We start from the raw sequence: 14,292 nt of genomic DNA, 5'->3' as shown, positions 1-14,292 counted from the left end.
ATAGTAAAATCTAGGAAAATCTATCAAAATAAAAAACACCCTAAAACCCCACAACTCAGAGGTAAACATCCATATTTAGGGTGCAAATCTCCTTTGTTTTCTGTTGAGTTTTCCCTGAGCCAATATGTCTATATCCTCAGTTGTGATTTTACTATAGATAAACATTTACACTTTCACAACTTTGATTCTGTGTCATGAAATCTTCCCAGACCTCATATGAATGTCTAGTTCAAATTCCAGAAGATGAAAGCAGCCTGATTTCTATTTTGGGGACCCTAACTTTGGGAGATTCCATAGGGGAGGATAAACAGTGCTGGAGTGAAATAAACTGGGATCATTGCTGCATCCCAGTGCAGATATTTCATTCATTATGGTAAAGAGTACAGTGCGCATCTCAAGACTGTACAGCTGCTTGCTCCTAAGCCCGTGTGTGTTTTACAGGCCTCGTGAGCATGCAGAGGTGGTCTCAGCCGAGTGTTTTTATAACATGACCTTCCACTCAGTCACTACCCCCTCCACCCCACAGTGAGCTCCCCAGTGTGGACTAGGAAATGAGTCTGTAAAACCACAGATTTGAGTGGGCCACAGTCCCTATCATTAGGAGGGCTCCTAGCATCGTCCCATCTCACCAAAGAGGAATATTAACTTCTTCCAAGAGCACACCAGTTTGGAATCTGGGATCTTTAAAACTTTAAAAAAGCAAATCATCTTTTTATTTTGAAACAATTTTAGATTCACAGAAAGTTGCAAAGAAAATTAAAGGGGCTGGGCATGATGGCTCATGCCTGTAATCCCAGCACTTTGTGAGGCCGAGGTGGGTGAATTACTTGAGATCAGGGCTTGGAGATCAGCCTGGCCAACATGGCAAAATGCCGTCTCTCCTAAAAATACAAAAAATTACCTGGGCGTGGTGGTGTGTGCCCGTAATCCTAGCTACTCTGGAGGCTGAGGCATGAGAATCGCTGAACCCAGGAGACAGAGATTGCAGTAAGCTGAGGTCATGAAACTGCACTCTAGCCTGGGTGACAGAGAAAGACTCTGTCTCAAAAAGCAAAAACCAAAAGAAAATTAAAGGGACATCCCATGTACCTGCCCTCCTCAATGATGACATCTTGCTTAATTATAGCACAGTAAAGAAACCAAGAAATTGATAATGGTACAAACCACAGAGCTTACTGGGACTTCTCCAGTTACACATGCATTATTTCTGTGTGTGTGGTTCTCTATGTAGCAATTTTATCACATGTGTAGTTTCCTGTGACTATCACCACAATCAAGAACCAGAACTGTTCCATCCTCACAACGCCACACACAACCTGTCCAACCTCCCTTGTCCTCCAGTCCCTAACCCCTGACAACCACTACTCTGTTCTCTGTCTCTACAAATTTGTTATGTCAAGAATGTTACATAAATGGAATGATCACGGGATGTGGCCCCTAGAGCCTGGCTTTTATTTTCATTTAGCACAATTCCCTTAGGATCCATCCCAGTTGTATCAATACAGTAGTTCATTCCTTTCTATTGACGAGTAGCATTTCAAGCTATAAATATACCACAGTTCCTTTACACATTCACCCGTTGAAAGTTTGCATTGTTTCCAGTTTGGTCATTCTGTTGCATTTCACTGGGGTAAATGGTTGAATGCAATTGCTAGGTCATAGGCTACGTGGAATTTTAGTTTCTGAAGAAACGACCAAACTGTTTTCCAGAGTGGCTGCATCGTTTCACATTTCCACCAGCCTTGCATGAGATTTGGTTTCTCTGCACTCTCGCTAGCACTGATGTTATCACATTGTTTTTAGACACGGGCAGGGGGCAGTAGGGGTGAGGAGTAGGGGGACTGCTGGGGCAGGGATAAGGGGAGGGTCTCCCTGTGCTTTCCAACCTGGTCTCGAACTCCTGGGCTCAAACAATCCTCCCACCTCAGCCTATGGGATGGCTGGGACTACAGGCTTGAATGACTACGCCTGGCTGTTTTTTCAGTTTTAGCTGTTATCATAGGTATACAGTGATATTTCCCCTCCATCTTAATTTGCATTTCCCAAATGGTTGGTGCTATTGAACATCTTATGTACTTATTTGCTACCTTTATTTCCTCCTCTATGAAATGTCTCTTCATAATTTTTGCCCATTTTCTAAATGGATTGTTTTTTCTTTCTTTCTTTTTTATTTTTTTAGAAATTGTAACAAAATATACGTAACATAAAATTTGCCATTTCAACAGTTTAAAGTGTACATGTCAGTGGCATTAAGTACATTCACATTCTTGTGCAATCCATCCCACTAGCCTCAACGTTTTAATCATCCCATACTGAAACAGTATAGTCATTAAACAATAACTTCCTGTTCCTTCCTCACCCAGCCCCAGTAACTCTTGTTCTTCTCTCTCTGTGAATCTGACCATACTATTCCTCATAAGTGGAATCACACCATATTTGCTGTTTCGTGTCTGGCTTATTTCACTTAGTGCAAGGTACTATAGGTTCATCCATATTGTAGCATGTATCAGGACTTCATCCCTTTTTAAGGTGGAATAATAGCCCATTACCTGTATAGACCACATTTTGTTTATCTACTCTTTCTTCAATGGACATTTTGGTTGTTTTTACCTTTTGGCTGTTGTGAATAATGCTGCTATGAACACTGCTGTACAAATGTCTTTTCCACTCCCTGCTTTTAATCCTTTTGTGTTTATACCCAGAGGTGGAATTTCTGGATCATATGGTAATTCCGTTTAATGTTTCGAGGACCCACAATACCATTTTCTACCGTGGCTGTATCATTTTCCATTCTTATCAGCAATTCACAAGGGTTCCAATTTGTCCACATTCTCACCAACACGTGGTTGTTTTCTGTTTTTTGGAAAATCCCCTTCTTAACGGATGTGAAGTGGTATCTTCTTGTGGATTTGATTTGCATTTCCCTAATGATCGGTGATGTTGAGCATCTTTTCACATGCATATCCCACTTCTATATGTTCTTTGCAGAAATGTCTATTCAAGTCCTTTGCCCATTTTTTAAATTGGGTAATTGGTAAAGGAGTGACTTTCAGAAAACCATGAGCTGATTCAAAACTCTTTTGCACTATTTGCAAGTATCTGAAGACTTTTGAATATGGTGGCCATGGACCACCAGTCTGGTAAAAGTTATGAACTCCTTCTTAGAGTAATGCTTTTTTTTTTTTTCTTCCTTGAGATGGAGTCTCACTCTTGCCTAGGCTGGAGTGCGGCAGCTTGATCTTGGCTCACTGCAACCTCTGCCTCCTGAGTTCTGCCTCCTGGCTTCTGCCTCAGCCTCCCGAGTAGCTGGGACTACAGGCGTGTGCCACCACACCTGGTTAATTTTTTGTATTTTTAGTAGAGAAGGGGTTTCACCATATTGGCCAGGCTGGTCTCGAACGCGTGACTTCGTGGTAAGCCTGCCTTAGCCTCCCAAAGTGCTGGGATTACAGGCGTAAGCCACTGCACCCGGCCTAGAATAATGCTTTTATTTATTTTTTATTACCATTTTTTTTTTCGAGACAGAGTGTTGCTGTGTTGCCTGGGCTGGAGTGCAGTGGTGTGATTACAGCTCACTGCAGCCTAGACCTCCTGGGCACAAGCAATCCTCCCACCTCAGCCTCCCAAGTAGCTGAGAATACAGGTGCATGCTGTCATGCCTGGTTAATTTTTTCTAGTTTTTGTAGAGACAGGGTCTTGTTTTGTTGCCCAGGCTGGTCTCAAACTCCTGGCCTCAAGTGATGCACCTACCTCATCCTTCCAAAGTGCTGGAATTACAATGGTGAACCACCGTCAGGCCAATTATCATGTTTTTTAAGTACTAATGAGCATAAGTGGTATTCTTTTTTTAAACATTTTACTTTAAATTCTGGGATACATGTGCAGAATGTATAGGTTTCTTATGTAGGTATGTATGTGCCATGGTGGTTTGCTGCACCCATCAACTCATCATCTAGGTTTTAAGCTCTGCATGCATTAGGCGTTTGTCCTAATGCTCTCCCTCCCTTTTCCCCCTACTCCCCTGACAGGCACCCGTGTGTGACAGTCCCCTCCCTGTGTCCGTGTATTCTCATTGCTGAACGCCCATTTACGAGTGAGAACAGGCAGTGTTTGGTTTTAAAAGAACTATGATTTGATATGTGATGTGAAAGGATCTGTGATTTCTTTGTGTTTTGTTTGTTTCTGAGACAGAGTCTGCCTCTGCTGTCCAGGCTGGAGCGCAGAGGCACAACCTTGGCTCACTGAAGCCTCCACCTCTGGGGCTCCTGTGATCTTCCCGCCTCAGCCGCATCTGTGATTTCCACTAGCAATGAAGGTCCTGTCAATTCCACTGTGGTTTGTAGCCTCCTTTCAGAATGGAAGACCCTATTTCAGTTCGTGGTTAGGAAAAGTATGAGATCTGCTATTTCTTCCCACCCAGGTTCACAGACCTCCTGTTATCCCCGCCCGGTAGGAATGGGAATCTTCTGGCCTTCTCGGGGCTTGGCCTTCGCCTCCGCCTACAGGCAGGAGATGGCGCCAACAGCAAGAGGTTCCTTCTGACTGTGGCCTAGAATTAGGTCAAGTGGCAGACTAGGTAGAGCCTGAGGCAGAGACTAAGTCCGCTGAGTGACTTGCATGAGGCGGGCATGACTGTGCTACCAGCTTAACTAAAAACACCTTCATGTAAGTGAGCGGGTGTTTTATGAAAGAGTGTGCACTAAGATGGGAAATCATCCACAGTATCCACTAAAAGAGGGTTTAGAGGCTTTAAGTCTGTGCACACATCCGCCCGCGGTGTCGGGGAAAGAGTGCAAAGTGCCCGGTCCCTGGGTCGGTGCAGTTCCTGCAGGAGGCCCTCAGGCTCTCAGGACAGTGGATGCTGGGACTCCACACTCACCTTCTGGCTTTTTCCTGGTCTTCTGTTACCCGTGGCAAGTGTCTCTCTTGTTTATTAAAAATTATAATAAATAGATAGATAGATGATAGATAGATAGATAGATAGGTAGATAGATAGATAGATAGATAGATAGATAGATAGATAGATAGATAGATAGATAGATAGAGTCGGGGTCTCACCATGTTTCTCAAGCTGGTCTCAAACTCCTGGGCTCAAGCAGTCCGCCCTCTCGGACTACTATAATCTAGAGTTCGTCCAAACAATGAAACAAAAATGGTGTGCGCTGTTTTTTTCTCCCCACTGAGAGCGTCCTGCCCCGGGGCTGGTCGTGGGACACAGGGAGGCAAGGCGCGTGCTAAGGCTACCCTCGCTCCTCGGGGACCAGCCTGAGGTTCCCGGCGGGCCCAGGTCCCCGCTCCTCCTGCAGCCCTGGGCCGGGGCTCCGCTGCGCCTGCAGCTTCAAGACCTTAGCGCGGAGATCCCGGGGCGACGGACCCTGGGCAGCGCGATCTGCACAGCGCCAAGCCTGCATCGCGCATCTGCCGGGCCCAGAGCCCTGCGGCGGTGGAGTCCTGAGCGCCCCCAAGTGGTCACGTGTGCGGCAGCGACCCAAGAATTTGGAAAGACTCGCGGACAACTGCACTCCTTTTACAGCGTCTGAAGGTTCCTAGAGGGAGCTGTGAACGGTTACCAAAAAAAAAAAAAAAAAAAAACCACGGTCATAGGGCCCATTGGTGGCGTTCTGAAGGGCGACCTTTCCCCTACCCCCGCGTGGCCTATCGCTCTTTGTTTACAACTTCGTAAAATTGAAAAAGAAAAAGATGTAGAAATGAACTCATTGGCATTAAAGCACATTTATTGAATTTTTTTTTCTTTTTACTATAGAATCTTTCTAGCCAAGCTGAGTGTTTTTGAAAAGGTAAGTTACAAAACATAATGCAAATATTCTTATTAAAACATAGCTCCTATAGCTGAGTAGGGCGGCGCACCCCTGTAATCCCAGCTATGCAGGAGGCCGAGGCGTGAGGATAGCTTAAGCCCAGGTATTCGAGGCCAGTTTGGGCAAAATAGCATAGACCCCTACCTCAAAAAAATAAAAAATAAAAATAAGACAAATAAAGTATCTATGAAAAGAGTCTCCAAAGTTCAAACAAAATATCAACACGCATGACATGGTTGAGAGTGCTTTTCATCTTCTTTAAGTTCATTTATGTTAATTTTTCTTCTTAGGTGTGTCTAAATTTTCCATAGTGACCACATGTTAATAGAAACTTTTAGTGTCTAAACATACAAATAGGAAATCCTCAGGAACTGAAAGAGCAGGCTGGAGGAACAGAACAGAGCCTGGCACCTGCGCCAGGAGCACCTCTGGGGCTGAGCGCTGGTAGAGGCAGCCTGTCTCCCAGTCACCCTGGTGCAACACAACTGGCGTGCCCACCTAGCCTGAGGGTGTCAAGTGGACACAGGAAGCCAGCACGGCCACACAGCAAGGAGGAAGGACAGGACCCCTATCATCCCATCCCAGGAGCTTCTTTCAACAAGTTACAAAAACGAAGACACGTAAGGAAGTTGGAAAGCCTGTTTTGCTGGGAGACTCTGTCATATTTGGTTTCAGGCCTGTAACTGTCATAGGGAGAACTCAAACGTGGGCCCCAAGATTCCCACCCGGTGCACACGCGCTGTAGGCCACCTGCCTCTGAGTGAACGTGATGGCATGTCACTCCCACAACCATGCCACATTTTATGGAACAACAGATTGTGCAGCTGTGATTGAGGTTCCTGGTCAGTTGATTTTGATTAATCAAAAGAAAAATTATCCTGGGTGGCCCTGACTTAATCAGGTGAGCCCTTTAAAAGAAGGTGGAGTTCCAGAAACACTGTGCACCACTGGCCTCAAGGAAAGGGGCCTCTGGCCAGGCACGGTGGCTCACGCCTGTAATCCCAACACTTTGGGAGGCTGAGGCAGGCAGATGGCTTGAGGTCAGGAGTTCAAGACCAGCCTGGCCAACATGGTGAAACCCCATGTCTACTACAAATACAAAAACAGCATTGAGAAAAAAAATCCTCCTTATTAACAGAATAAAGGGAGGGTGGGAAACTACATGATTAACTCAATTGATGCAAAAAAAGTATTGGACAAAATTCAACACCTTCTCATGATTAAAACATTTAACAAACTGATACATCACAGGATACTATCAACAGGGTAAAAAGGCAACCCACATAATGCAAGAAACTGTTAGCAAATCACATGCCTGATAATTGACTAATATCTAGAATATAGTTTTAAAAATCCTCCTACAATTCAACAACAAAAAAACTACCCAATTTCATGACACAGAATCAAAGTCGTAAAAGTATAATTTAAGTGTTTATCTACAGTAAAATCACAACTAAGGACGTAGACATATTGGCTCAGGGAAAGCTCAACAGGAAACAAACTGGAGATTTGCTCACCAAATATGGATGGTTATCCCTGTTGGCTTTTTCAGGTTTTATTTCTATAGAATACCCTGAATTTTGTTATTTTTTTAAATATGAATTTTTCTAATCAGAAAAATAAATTTCTGTACAGTGTGCAAGCAAGCGTGTTTTGATGAAGGTTCTCTCCAAATGGGGTCCCTTGAGCAAGTCTCATTTAAAGGGGGAACCTCTGGCAGCTGTGCCATGGAAGGAGGCTCTGGAGACCCTGCCAGTGTGGTTACTGAGAGACGTTTCTGAAAGGATTGGTGCCTCTGCCAAACTAGGTTATTATTATTATTTTTTAATTGGGAAATTCCCAGTGTATGCTCAAGTTAAGCTAAAACAAAAACAAAAGAAAACAAAACAAAAAAGGTGGGAAAATCAATACATGTTCACAGTCTATTGTCTGTTGTCTGTTTCATAATTTACGTACATTTATGGCTTGAAACAATTATAGCAAAGATTGGTCTCGTGTCTGTAAGTACATCAGCATCATCAGGTGCTTCTCAGAGAGTATGGGAACAGGAAGGTGGAACCGCACTGTCACTAAACTGTGGAGGCAGAATGCAGGAGGGCATGGCCATCTCTGGTCACACTGCCCGGCTGTGCCTACCTCAATGAGAGTCCAAGTATAATGCCAGGCTGGTTTGTTCCCATAAACCAGGCTCGTTTGTTCCCATAAACCATACTGCAGTTTTTACTGAATGATTATTCCCAAACTAAAGCCAAATGGAATGTGTCGTTTAAAATTAGTTATAAATTAGAACTCTTAGGGGCTGAATGTAAGAATTTTCAGGTGGGTGGCTGGGGTTTTGGAAGCATCTATGCAGCAGCTGAACAGTCCAAGTAGTAAGTTTGGAGAATGGTTTCCGTTGTAAGTGCCCTTGTCCTCCTACGATGTTCCGCTGATTTACTGCTCACCGGGATGCAACATTTGCTCATTAATTTAGACTTCATCAGTTTGTCAGATCAGAACTTTCCAAGTAACATATCGATTGCCTAAATATATTCCATATATCTATATTACAGAAACAATGTATCCTTATATTAATATTTTTTCACATTTATTTTAGGTTTGGGGTGCATGTCAGGGCTTTTTTTTTTTTTTTAACATAGGTAAACTCATGTCACAGGGGTTTGTCATATAGATTATTTCATCACCCAGGTATTAAGCCCAGTACTCAATAGCTATCTTTTCTGCTCCTCTCCCTCCTCCCACTCTCCACCTTCAAGTAAACCTCAGAGTCTGCTGTTTGCTTCTTACCATTTAGCTCTCAATTATAAGTGAGAACATGCGGTATTTAGTTTTCCGTTCTCGCGTTAGTTTGCTAAGGATAATAGCCTCCAGCTCCATCCATGTTCCCGCCAAAAACATGATCTGATCCTTTTTTTATGGCTGCATAGTATTCCATGGTGTATATGTACCACGTTTTCTTTATCCAATCTGTCATTGATGGGCATTTAGGTTGATTCCATGTCTTTGCCATTGTGAGTTGTGCTGCAATGGATTGAAGGATAGTTCTGCTTTTAGCTCTTTGAGGAATCACACTGTCTTCCACAGCGGTTGAACTTGTTTACACTCCCACCAACAGTGTATAAGTGTTAACTTTTCTTTACAACCTCGCCACCATCCATTATTTTTGTCTTTTTAATAATCACCATTCTGACTGGTTTCAGATAGTATCTCATTGTGGTTTTGATTTGCATTTCTTTAATGATCAGTGATGGGCTTTTTCTCATTTGCTTGTTGGCCACATGTATGTCTTCTTTTGAGAAATGTTTGTTCATGTCCTTGCCCACTTTTAATAGGGTTGTATGCTTTTCTCTTGTAAATTTGTTTAACTTCCTTATAGATGCTGGATATTAAACCTTTGTCAGATGCATAATTTGCAAATATTTTCTCTCATTCTGTAGGTTGTCTGCTTACTCTGTTGATAGTTTCTTTTGCTGCACAGAAGCTCTTTAGTTTAATTAGATCCCACTAGGCAATTTTTGCTTTTGTCGCGATTGCTTTTAGTGTCTTGTCATGAAATCTTGGCTCATCCCTATGTCCAGGATGACGTTGCCTAGGTTGTATTCCAGGGTTTTTATAGTTTTGGGTTTTACATTTAAGTCTTTAATCCATCCTGAGTTGATTTTTGTGTATTGTGCAAGAAATGGGTCCAGCTTTAATCTTCTGCATATAACTATGAAAGTCTGACAAGTCCATTAATTGAGGAGATTGATAACAGGCTACTTGGTTCTCATGTGAATTCTGTGACAACGTGAACAGGTCCAAAGTTGTTCAGTGGAGGTGCAAAATGCAGATTCGGTTCTTTGTGATCTGTCAGTTCTGCAGAAAACAGGTAGTGTGAAAAAAAAAAAAAAGTAACTTATTAAGACGAGACCAGCACCGTATTACAACAACAGCATAAACTTTCCTTAAACCAAATGGATATTTTAAAAATCTAAAACCACACACAATTTGTATTTACTGCTTGTATTATATACAAAAGTTAAAGCACACCAGGACCTGAAAGTCTTTGCTGCAGTTATATGGTGTAGGGAGTTTGGCACTTCATCATAATGAAATTTCCAATGGCTCGGTTATTATCTACAGCAGCACATAACCTGCATGCATCCGGCAAACATCCTGCACAGGAAAAATGTCTTTGGTGCCAAGTCTCATGAAAGGAAAAAGGGAGATTATGATTTTTTTTTAACCAAGAAAACTAAAAGGAAATTGGTGAAGGACATCTTTGGACTGCTTCTCTCAGTTTCTGCTGTCAGACAATCTGAATTATTATTATTATTTTTTTAATTTGAGACGGAGTCTCGCTCTGTTGCCAGGCTGGAGTGCAGTGGTGCAATCTCCGGTTCCCAGGTTCAAGAGATTCTCCTGCCTCAGCCTCCAGAGTACCTGGGATTACAGGCGCGTACCACCACACCCAAGCAATTTCTGTATTTTTTGTAGAGACAGGGTTTCACCATGATGACCAGGTTGGTCTGGATCTCCTGACCTCATGATCCGCCTGCCTCAGCCTCCCAAAGTGCTGGAATTACAGGCAGGAGCCACCGTGCCTGGCTGATGAAGTACTTTTAAGTGTAGCGTGCTCACCAGTTCTTAGCTTCACACGCAGCTATGTGTCCTTGTCATTGACACTGTGTGAGGAGCTTTGGCTGAGGCAAAACATTGTCAAGCTGAAAAATCCAATGTGTCTCCATCCATGTGGTCATTCAGAACGATGGATTCCATGTCACAGTGCAAGTGCTCAATGAATATGCGGTCCAAGTCACTTGGGAGCCTCTCCGGGTGGAGGAGGCTCATTCTGCCATAGACACTGCAGCGGCTCACTGAGGAGTAGCGCCCAGGGCACTCATCTGCATGGGGTGGGGCAGAGGAACTAGTAAAGGTGTCTTCACTGGGATCAGGTGGTGCACACCTGACGTGTGGGGCGTGGTCTTTCCCATGTGAGACGGGGCACAGCCATAAACTGCAGTCTGCTGAGCATGCCCAGGGTGGATTTGGGAGCTGGCATGCCTCATTTTGTATCCAGATGCTTGGCTGCCATAGGCTGACATGGCTGAATTAAGGCCCATCATGATATTCTGGCCCAGAACCTGGCTGTTGTGTTGGGCTACCCCAGGATTTGCTGGTGTCACAATGTCATAGGGAGGAGAGTCAGAAGTCAGCAAGTCCTCCAGGAGTCCTGCTGCACAGTTAGACGTGGACTCACAGCTCCATAACTTGATTTGTGGTCCTGGAGCGTTTGCATAGGCATCTGGGGCAAAGGGCTCATGGAAGACCTGCCCTACATCTATTTTTTGTAGTCTGGCTGGTTGAATTCAGACTGGTGTTTGGTGGCACAAATGAGTAGCATGGCATCTGCTGCATCATGGTGCCAGGTGCCAACTGGGTAGACACAGTTAATGATGTTGGTGACGAGATAAGATTGAGATCACCCAAAAATTTTCCATGTTTCAGGATTGCTTGTGTCAGACTGGGTGAAGTACGGGCATCTTTGCCGCAGATGGCGGGTACCCTGCAGAATGCACATCCCCATTTCCAAGACCGTCTCCTTAGGCTATAATGGGTGAAAGTCTCCCAGTAATAGTACTAGCAATTGAGCTAGTTCCAGGGCGAAATATACTCCAGCTATCAAAGTCATCATTGCTGTGAGAGCCAGGGCTTTCAGACCATTTGGAAAATTGGGGTCCAGGGCTGTCTCCGGCATTCCCCATGGCTAGACTGCAGGTGTGCTTTTTTCGTGGCAGCTCGGCTTAGGCTCTGAATGCATTTGCTGTTGCTGTCCATGGATGCAGCTCTTGTCTTAAGACATCTCCCACCCTTGCAGCCCTCTGGATCCAGCATCCACTGAACACTTTTTCCAGTTCCTTCGTTCTGCGCGCCAGTCAACTTGCTGTGTAGGAACAGAAGATGAGGAAGTGAATTACTGCAGCCGGCCGAGCTGTTGCTGTCGCCCTCATCCTTGAAGCAGGGCACGCTCTTGACCATCCATTCGCAGATCTGCCACAGCGCGAGCCGCTTCTCCGTCGAGCTCTGGACTGCCTGGTGCTGAGGTCGGCGTGGGACAGGTTGCGCCACGCGTTGCGATGGGACGAGCTGCTCCTGCGCTGCTGCCCCGAGAGCGGCCCGGCGGTGGCGGGGTCCCGTATGGGTGCTGCGGCAGCGAGGAGTGCAGGCCGCCCGCCTCGGGCCCTGGAGGTCCCCGCACAGCCCCCGGGGGCGGCGTCCCAGCGTCAGTGGAAGTCCTCGCTGTCCTCCAGCGGGCTCAGGGTTGCTCATGAAGTCCGCGCTGACGGCGCGGGGCTCGAGGTGGCCGCGTGGGACCCGCGGAACTCCCGCCGGGGCAGCGGCTGGAAAACCGGGTAGACCTCCGTCCCCCGGAGCGCTTCGGCCCTGGGGTCCCCTCCTCTCCGGTCCCCTTCAGTCCCCTCCCCAAGCCGCGGGCGAGGCAAGAAGTGGGAGAGCATAGCACGGGGCGTAGCGGGATGGGGAGAAGAGCTGGCGGAGATTAGCTCGGACTAGGTGGGTTCCGCGGGAGACGGAAAGAAACTGGGAGCCAGGCGGGGGCGGTGGAAGCGCGAGTCCAGAACTGAGCCTGGCGGGGCCGTGCGTGGCGAGGCTGATCGGGGTCCGCGGGGCGGACTGGACGGTGGGCGGGAGCCCCGGGCCAGGGCGGATCCGGGCAGAGCCGGCGCCGAGCTCCCGCGGACTGGGCCGCGGACGGAAGGACGGACCGGCGGTGGCTCTCCCCGGAGGCGCGTCCTCTGCGCAGCTGCCTGTGGAGTGCGGCGCCGCAGCTGCAGGAATACGCGGCCGCCAAACTGACGGGGTCTGCCCTGGTTTATTTATTTTTATCTTTCTTTAAAGTGAGAATGTAGGAGGCTTCCCCTCCTCTCACCCCGGCTCCCCGAAGAGGGCCAATGTGGGTGACTTTCTGAGTGGCCCCCAAAGCATATCCCGAGGCCTGCGCTTCGCGAATCTTTTCTTCCAGGGCGCTGGTCGAGCCGTTTCCCAGCCAGTGCCTCTGGCCCAGCGAATCCTGCTGGAAGGCGGTGGTTCTGCGATGCCCTGTGGATTCGCCCCAACACCTTGTTGGCCCAGGGACCTTGGGGGTCTTGTATAAGGAAGGAAAAGGTGTAGACCGGCCCCAGAAGGGAGGTAGCGTGGCCGAGCGGTCTAAGGCGCTGGATTAAGGCTCCAGTCTCTTCGGAGGCGTGGGTTCGAATCCCACCGCTGCCAGTTTGTTGTGATTTCTCCATTTTTGCCCCTTCATGGGTTAGAAAAGAAGGAACTCCCCTTGGCCCCCCCCCCGCTTTCTCGGGCCCGGGAAACTGTCTGGGGCATGCTTCTTCGTCATCGGGAATTCCGTTTGGCAGTGTGCATCCACCCAGGGGACGGGCTTTGTGGGGAGTTCGTCGGGCTGGTGCCCACAGCAAGTGAGGTGGGTTCAGTTCTTCCCAGGTGCCAATCAATGATTGAGGCAGAAAGGCAATGGTTTAAATACCCTTGATAGCCTTTTCTCCTTAACCAGGTGGAGATAGCGGTGGGGTGTTCTAGTCTTCAGTGTAATAAATTTGAAGCAATGGGGTTAAAAGTAGGAGGAAGTGTTTCCGCCCGGTTTCGAACCGGGGACCTTTCGCGTGTGAGGCGAACGTGATAACCACTACACTACGGAAACCCGCTTGTCTCGTCTTTGCCATCATAATTAGTCAGCACACACGGCTGTATTTTATTTCTCATGATAATTCTGAGCTGCTTCCGTGGGTCCCTTTGAGCTTGGTAAAGGACGTTTCAGCACTTGGAAGGCTGAGGCGTGAGAATGGCTGGAGCCCAGTAGGTGGAGACTGCGCTGAGCTATGATTGCAGCACTGGATTCCAGCCTGGGAGACAGAGCAAGACCCTGTCTCCAAAACGAGCAAAGAAAGAAACAGGAAAAGGAAGTGTTCACGCTGGATGTGGTAGTATCAGTGCGCATGGGAGTCCCGAGAGAGGGTGTAGAGGGACCTCAGAGAGACGTGACAGTGGCAGCGGAACCGTCTGGCGTTGACTGTGGGCATGGGGGTGGAACAGCCGGGATGCGCTGGCACCATTTTCTGAGAGGGGGACGTTCAGAAGAAGCTGCTTGGGGAATGGGAGGCCATGAGCTCGGGTGTGGAGCTGGAGCTTGCGGGCCTGGAGAAAATGGAGTGGAAATGCGAAAGGAAATATTCTACAACGCCATTTTCATTGTTCTGTTGTTTGGAAGAGCTCTAACCTATATAAGCAGCCACTTGTGGGACATTTGGATTGTTACCAGGTGTTTTTTTTTTCTTTCTTTTTTTCTCAACTGTAAATAATATTGCAAGATTATCCTTGTGGCTCAATCTCTGTATAACATCATAATGATTTCCTTAGGAGAAATATCTAGTAGAATTAATGGGTCAAATTTCTGTAACTTTTAAAG

General features: G+C 46.6%; 2 non-coding genes and 1 pseudogene across 2 annotated transcripts; 1 reads left to right on the top strand and 2 right to left on the bottom strand.

Moving 5' to 3' along the window:
* Positions 1-10,517: 10,517 nt before the first annotated feature.
* On the bottom strand, positions 10,518-12,316 carry LOC104679157 (annotated as a pseudogene).
* Positions 12,317-13,006: 690 nt separating this feature from the next.
* Positions 13,007-13,088, top strand: TRNAL-AAG. Its single transcript has one exon. It is a non-coding gene; the product is annotated as a tRNA-Leu (tRNA).
* Positions 13,089-13,454: 366 nt separating this feature from the next.
* On the bottom strand, positions 13,455-13,527 carry TRNAV-CAC. Its single transcript has one exon. It is a non-coding gene; the product is annotated as a tRNA-Val (tRNA).
* Between the last annotated feature and the right edge of the window lie 765 nt (positions 13,528-14,292).

The sequence above is a fragment of the Rhinopithecus roxellana genome, chromosome 3 (genome assembly GCF_007565055.1).
Source record: "Rhinopithecus roxellana isolate Shanxi Qingling chromosome 3, ASM756505v1, whole genome shotgun sequence".
NCBI lineage: Eukaryota > Metazoa > Chordata > Mammalia > Primates > Cercopithecidae > Rhinopithecus > Rhinopithecus roxellana.
The sequence above is the reverse complement of the archived record's forward strand: the minus strand, read 5'-3'. Positions and strand labels throughout refer to the sequence as shown.